The sequence below is a fragment of the Sceloporus occidentalis genome, unplaced genomic scaffold, assembly GCF_023333645.1.
Source record: "Sceloporus occidentalis isolate IW3139 unplaced genomic scaffold, rSceOcc1.0.p SCAF_300, whole genome shotgun sequence".
NCBI lineage: Eukaryota > Metazoa > Chordata > Lepidosauria > Squamata > Phrynosomatidae > Sceloporus > Sceloporus occidentalis.
This window is the reverse complement of record NW_028317280.1, coordinates 745,001-752,500: the sequence shown is the minus strand read 5'-3', so window position 1 is coordinate 752,500 and position 7,500 is coordinate 745,001. Positions and strand designations below refer to the sequence as shown.

The 7,500-nt window shown below is 63.9% G+C and overlaps 1 pseudogene; it reads right to left on the bottom strand.

Moving 5' to 3' along the window:
- Positions 1-5,230: 5,230 nt before the first annotated feature.
- Positions 5,231-5,843, bottom strand: LOC149275146 (18S ribosomal RNA; annotated as a pseudogene; the record flags this gene model as incomplete).
- Positions 5,844-7,500: the final 1,657 nt, after the last annotated feature.

Sequence of the window (7,500 nt, the reverse complement as noted above, 5' to 3'; positions counted from 1 at the left end):
GGAAAGACCCATCAAAAAGTCGTCCGCCTGATGTCGGCAGGGTCTCCTCTGTCCGAGGAGCTCCACATAGTAATCGCGGACAACCCTCTGTATCCCCCGAGGAGTTTCCTCCAGGACACCGAGGGTGTTCCGCAGACAGGTAATGATCTTAGCAGACTCCTTCCTTTTGCAACTAAGAAAAGGATCGGGTGAGTGGTAAGCCCCATGATCCCTTTCCTTGAGCAAGGAGGCATACCTGTCATACTGGAACGTCCTCATCATGGATTTGACCCTAGAGATGTCCCCGGGATCACCTCGTTGCGACACCAGACAGTCTAACTTGCACAGGAGCCCGAGATAAGTCCTGTACTTTGAGGACTGGATGTTCTGAGAAAGAGAGCGAAATAAGGCACGGGTTCTTACCTTCACCATCTCCCACCACTCAGACTTCGTCGTGCAGAATTCCGCAACGGTGACCTGGTCATGAAAGAAGTTCTCGAAAGCCTGCTGAACCCAGCCTTCTGTCAAGATGTCAGAATTAAGTCGCCAAATCCCTTTACCTCTTAGCGGAGCCTGCGAGACATTTAACAGACAGGTAAGAATAAAGTGATCGGAGAACTCCACCGGTTTAAGCACAAGTGCCGTCACCGGAAGAGACTCCTTAACATAAATCCTATCTATCCTACTCTGGCAGTTACCTCGCTGATATGTGTAACCTGTGAGGTCTGGGTTGTGCTTAATATGCACATCTACCAAGCCTGCCTGCCTGACTATTCTAGTAAGGGCCAAAGCGTCGTATCCCGGTTTGTCTTTGCCACCTTTCCTGTCTTTGGTCCTAGTAACGGTATTAAAATCACCAGCAAAGACAATATGCCGGGACGTGTAGAGGAAAGGCTCTATCTCGTTAAACAGACGCTTCCTCTCCCACTTGGTCTGGGGGGCATAGATATTAATCAGACGGAGAGGCTGCCTGCCTACCGACACATCAAGAACTACGCACCTACCCTTCGTTATCTCAATCACCCTATTGAACGTTATGTCCACACCCTGGAACAGGATGGCAACTCCCCCGTAGCCCTCCGTGGCTAGTGAAAAAAAGGAGTGCCCCCATCTCCAGTCGCGTTTAGCTGCATGCAGGGCCCCCAGGGAGTCCAGGCGGGTTTCCTGGACAAAGATTATATGGTAGTTCTCCCTGTGCCAGTTATCATAGGCTATAAATCGGGCCCTGCACGTCTTAATACTAGCCACGTTATGAGTGGCTAAGGATAGTATGGGGAGAGTCGCCATCAAGGGTGATGAGAATGAGGAGACTTTCCCTTTTTCCGTACGTTCTCACCGTCCGAGTCTGAGGGGTACCTTTTCGCGGAGAGCCCCGCGGGCAAGGCGTCCTCCTCCGGAATCGGCACCTCTACCAACTCGCTATCCTCCACCTCTGCCAGGTGTCCTCGAGCTTCCGCGGCCCTTCCACCCTCCCCCGCCACTGTCGCCACTACCGCCGCCGCCTCTGCCGCCTCCTCGACCTCCATGCGGGTACCCCAGTCCATCAGGGCACTAAACCTGTTCTGGACTGGTATGTCCCCGCACGTCTTGCCGATAGCGGTTTCAGCGACGGCCGCCGCCGCTGATGATTTTGCGGCAGCGACAACGATGGATTTGGGTTTCGGGGCCCCGGAGCTCCCCCGTCCCGAAGGGACTTTCTCCCCCTCTAGTGTGGAGGGTGGATCCCCCCGGGAAGGGGTCTTAGCAGAGGCGGAGGATCTTACCGGACCTCTCCGAGCTGCCTCCTGAGTTGGGGTCTCCTTCCTCGGACCGACAGTCGTCCACCCCGACTCATCCCGCGTGGTTGCGGCTCGGGGTCCTGACGCCGATCGTGTGGTGATGCCTGTGGAAGGAGTACAGACAGAAATGGGGTGAGACATTCGTTGTTTTGGACGGACAGGCAACGGGTCAATGATGTTACTTACGGGGTCGGTGCCGGAGGAGGTACCTGGGGCGTCGGGTAGAGCCTTGTCCCGAGCGCCCCCCACAACTGGCCGCGGGTCTTCCTCTGCGAATTCGCCCTCTCCTTCCCAGATACTGTCCAAGTTGTGCTGGGCTTCAGGACACGCTCTGTAGGAATGACCCAACACCCCGCACAGGTTGCAACGGATAGTAGTGCACTCCTGCTTGGAGTGTCCTACAACACCGCATAGGGTGCACTTGGTGACATCACACCCTATGCTGAAATGCCGGGGCGAGCCACACTTGTGGCACACCCGGGGCTGACCGGGATAGAAGCACGATACCCGGTCAGTCCCGATGAAGAAGGAGTTGGGCATGTGCTGTAGGAGACCCCGTACCTCCTTCAGACGGATGTTGACCGTCCAGCCGCCGTTCCAGATCCCGTCCTCACAGAGAGTCTTGACCGGGGTGGTCAAGACCTCCCCGTATCTGCGGGCCCACACCAGTATGTCCGCGACGGGTATGGACTCATTCCGCACCAGGAAGTTCACCTTGCGGACCTCCTGGCGCGATATGGCCTGGACATTGAACCGGGCCCATAGGCTGTCGCCGGACTTTGGCACCCCCTCCCAAAGGGTCCAGAACCTCTCCAGACCCCTCGGGGACATGAAACTGATGTCATACTCAGGGGTGCCGCTAACGTGGATAATGGCGAAAAAGTCCGCGACCGCAAAGCCCAGGTCCTTCAGGGCCCCTACCACCCGCTTCCTATCGGGCACGGATCCCTCCGCTACGTGCAGCAGGCGGACCACGTTCCTTCTCCGCATGGGTTGCCCCGCTGGGAGTCCCGTAGCCCGCCTGCCTGGTGGTGGCACCTGAACCTTCGGGGGACCCGCCGCCCAGGCGTTAGCGGTTGCGGGTGTCGCACCTGGGGCCACCGTTGGAGTGGGCACTATGGGCAGTGTGGACCCCCCCGTGGCCCCGCTACCATGCCCGCCCGTGGACCCACCGGGGGGTACCGCGGCCACCGCAGCGACCCCCTGTGTCACGGCGGGGGAAGGTGTCACCCCGGTGGGAGTCCCCCTTTCGGCCGGAGCAGGAGCCCTGACCGCAGCGACCGCCGACCTCCCAGGGTTCTGCCCCCCAGGGTTCTTCCCCACCCTGACTATAGGGGCCATCGCGGGTGGTCCCGCGGCCCCCTGGCATACAGAATATGTGGTGTGCGGTGCGACTTTAAGATTACCGGGGGGCGCGGCCTGTGCCGCGACGGGGGCGGAGCCAGCAACCGGCATCACGGCTGCGGGAGCCCCGGGGGTCACCGGCACCGCTGCCGGAGTGACCCCGGCGGGGACCGCAGCCGCACCCGGCACTGCCTCCATTGTAACCGCCGCGGTTTCGGCCGCGGCGCCCGGCAAAACTCCGGACAGATTATCATCTGTCCGGGGTAGTTTGGACAGGGAGCGGGCCACCCGGGTAGCGGCGGCCCCGCTCACAACAACAGCCGCCTCTGGCTGCCCTCCAGGCGAGTCCTCCGCCCGGAGTAGTGGGGACAGAGGGCGGGCCGCCCAGGTAGCGGCAGCCCCACTCGCAACGGCAGCTTCTTTTAGCTGCACTCCGGGCGATTCCTCCGCCCGGAGTAGTCTGGACAGGGGGAGGGCAGCCCGGTTAGCGGCGGCCCCGTACACGGAGGACGGCACCTCCGGGGACACCGAAGCCGCAGGAGCAGCCGGGACAACTAGGTCCACCACCACAGGGTGGATGGGACCAATTACAACGGGGGGAGCGGCCACAGAACCGCCGATCCCTCTGGAGGGACAAGGAGGCGGGCACGCCGCCGGGAGCGCCGGCACGGATCCCGCGGCAGCAGCAGCCGCCCCGGCGGCCGCCGAAGCGGTCGCCGGTGCCGCAGCCGGCCGCGGGGGTGACAAAACCCGCGCCCCGACGGGGGCCACGGAAGACGGACGGACACAGACAGGGGAACGTGAACGTACTACAGAGGGAACACACACTGGGGGTGGGGGGACAACAGGGGACATGACAACAACAGGGGACATACCGACAGGTACATCGGGGAAGGTACTCACACAAGGTCCCCGGGGCTCACCGGCCAAACGCAGACCGGCGGGGATAGTGTCCCTGGCCCTCCGACGGGAAGGGCCCGCTCTCGGATCCTCGGCAGCAGCGTCGGGGACCCGGGCCGGGAGGGATGGGAACTCCTCCTCGGACATGATGGGGGGGGTATCCCCGACGCTCTCCTCCCCGGACGATTGGATAGCGGGCCTGCTCCTGGTGGTCTTCTTTTTCCGCCTCCGTGGCGCAGCTTGGATCTTAATGTCCTCCTCCTCGTCCAATTCCTCCATTGAAAAAATCAGCGGCCTTCGTATAACGGACTTCTCCTGGGTCCCGTCGTACTGTGGTGGTGGCGGTGGCGGTGGTGATGTAGGCGCCACCGGTTCCGGGTCCTCCGGGGTCGGTGGTACCCCCGACTCCTCCACCTCCTGCTCCCGCAGCTTTTCCTGCAGGAACCGCACGCGGTCACGGTTCTGGGCTGTGCGTCTCGCCAACTCCGCTTCTTTCTCCTTCAGGGAGACGATCCGCTCCCGTATGGGGCCGCGATGACGACTCCCCACCCTGTTGCTCTGCTGCCGGAGCTCTTTCAGCTGTCCGGCAACCTCCTCCTTCTCCTCCCCCAGGGAACGCAACTCTTGTTGGAGGTTAGCCAGGGCCTGCCTGAGGGGTTCCCCGTCTGACTCCGCAGGTACTGGGAGCCCCACCTTAGCCTTTTGGGCATAGGAAAGGCCCTGTTCCACCGCCTCCTCATCTTCAGGGTTCGTATTCACACTCGCCTCGGCGGTCTCCAAGGCCCTGGCCCCGGCGTCCCTGAGGGCGAGGGCCCGTAGATGGAGGGCCCCCAGCAACAGGAGGGAAATCTGGTCGACCCTCAGATGGTGGGGCAGACCGACTCCCTTCTTGAGCATGGCTATTTTGGCGCTCAAGGCCGTGGTGTATGCCTCGAGCGCCTCCATGTTCCGACGCACAGCCCTGCATACGGTTCCTGCAGTCTCCCGGGATGGGAGTAGGATGCCGTCCTCCGTGTAGACCAGTTTCTCCGAGATTATGGCAATGCGGCCCCTCCACTCCTCAATGAGGGTGGAGGCCATGATGGGACCCCGGGGAGGCAGTTACCTTCCCCGGGGTAGCAAACGTCCAGCACCGAAAGTAATAAAAAAAATAAACCAAGTTCCACCAGCAACACAAAAACACCTCCTCTCCCCTCGCCTCCCAACTCCACAGTGAGCAGCCGACGCCCAGCCCTAATTGGAGCTGGAATTACCGCGGCTGCTGGCACCAGACTTGCCCTCCAATAGATCCTCGTTAAAGGATTTAAAGTGTACTCATTCCAATTACAGGGCCTCGAAAGAGTCCTGTATTGTTATTTTTCGTCACTACCTCCCCGAGTCGGGAGTGGGTAATTTGCGCGCCTGCTGCCTTCCTTGGATGTGGTAGCCGTTTCTCAGGCTCCCTCTCCGGAATCGAACCCTGATTCCCCGTTACCCGTGGTCACCATGGTAGGCACAGAAAGTACCATCGAAAGTTGATAGGGCAGACATCCGAATGTATCGTCGCCGTCACGGGGACGTGCGATCGGCCCGAGGTTATCTAGAGTCACCAAAGCGGCCGGCGGGGGCGAGCCCGCCGGATTGGTTTTGGTCTGATAAATGCACGCATCCCTGGGGGTCAGCGCTCGTCGGCATGTATTAGCTCTAGAATTACCACAGTTATCCAAGTAACAGATGGAGCGATCAAAGGAACCATAACTGATTTAATGAGCCATTCGCAGTTTCACTGTACCGGCCGTGTGTACTTACACGTGCATGGCTTAATCTTTGAGACAAGCATATGCTACTGGCAGGATCAACCAGGTAGCTCCCGTCATCACGCGGGGGCCCGGCGGCGGCCGGGCCCGGACGCGGCCCCCGGCGGACCACTCCCGCCCCGGGGGCCGGGGCGGGAGGCGGCGGGCGCCGGGGGCGCAGCCCTCGGATCGGGTCTGCGTAAGGGGGACGCGGCGAGGGGGCCGCGGGGACGGAGGGAGAGCGCGCGCTCCCCCTCCCTTCGTTCGGGGCCGGGAGAAAGGAAGGTGCGTGCTCCGCGGCGGGGGGAACCCGGGGTGGGACGTGGAGCGCCCGCGGGTAGCCCCAACCGGCCGCGGCTTCGGGCCGCTGGGAGTCCGGGGCCGAGCAAACTCAGTCGCCTGCGAGGGGGGTCCGGCGCCCGGGGCGGCTCTCCCCCGGCCCGGGGGAGAGGCCTCGGGGCCAAGGGCCGGGCCGGGCCGCGGTGGGGCCCGGGGGTCCGCGCCGGGAAGTGCGCGGGGAGGCGGGCCGCTCGCCTGCACCAGGGGGCCCACCGGGGACCGCCTGAGCGAGGGTTGCCTTCCCCGGCCCGGCGCGGGGCACCAGATCGGTCGTTGTCCTGGTCGTGGCGGTCGACGCCGACCGCTCACCTATATATCCGGCGGAGGGTGCCTGAGGACCCTGGCGAACCGGGAAGGAGTTCCGCGACACCACCGGGAAAACCCGGCCAGGCAGGCCGACTTCGATGGAGCGAGGGTCGGATGCGGCCGGCAAATCCGTTCTCATAGACTTCCAGGGCTTTTCAAGCAACTTGGCCTGCCAGAAATGGGGACTTAGAGCGAAAACGCCAGCCGGCAGCGAGCAACTTGGGCTGCCGGGAACGGGTAGGACCGACAGTGCGGCACACGGGCTGGGCGTCCCGAGGTCCGGGGTGCCCCGGGCGGAACCCTCAGCCGTCTACCCGGCGGCAGGTTCACGGGAGCCGGGGCCGGGCCGGGAGCCGCGGCCGGGTAGGACCGCCGGTGCGGCAACCGGGCCGGGCCTCCCGAGGTCCGGGGAGCCCCTGGCGGGACCCTCGGAGGTCTGCCACAAGGTGGGCTTCCCGGGACACGGCCCGGGACTTGGGCGGGTAGGACCGCCGGTGCGGCACCCGGGCTGGGCCTCCCGAGGTCCGGGGAGCCCCTGGCGGGACCCTCGGAGGTCTGCCCCAAGGTGGGCTTCCCGGGACACGGCCCGGGACTTGGGCGGGTAGGACCGCCGGTGCGGCACCCGGGCTGGGCCTCCCGAGGTCCGGGGAGCCCCTGGCGGGACCCTCGGAGGTCTGCCCCAAGGTGGTCTTCCCGGGACACGGCCCGGGACTTGGGCGGGTAGGACCGCCGGTGCGGCACCCGGGCTGGGCCTCCCGAGGTCCGGGGAGCCCCTGGCGGGACCCTCGGGGGTCTGCCCCAAGGTGGTGTTCCCGGGAGACGGCCCGGGACTTGGGCGGGTTGGACCGCCGGTGCGGCACCCGGGCTGGGCCTCCCGAGGTCCGGGGAGCCCCTGGCGGGACCCTCGGGGGTCTACCGGCCGGGGCCGGGACCTGGCCGGCACCCGGGCTGGGCTTCGCGAGGTCGTTGGGAGCTGGCTCTCTGGAACAAGCAGCAGCTTCCCTATATATCCGGCGGAGGGTGCCTGACGTCCCTGGCGAAACGGGACGGGGTTCCACGTCACCACCGGGAAAATCCGG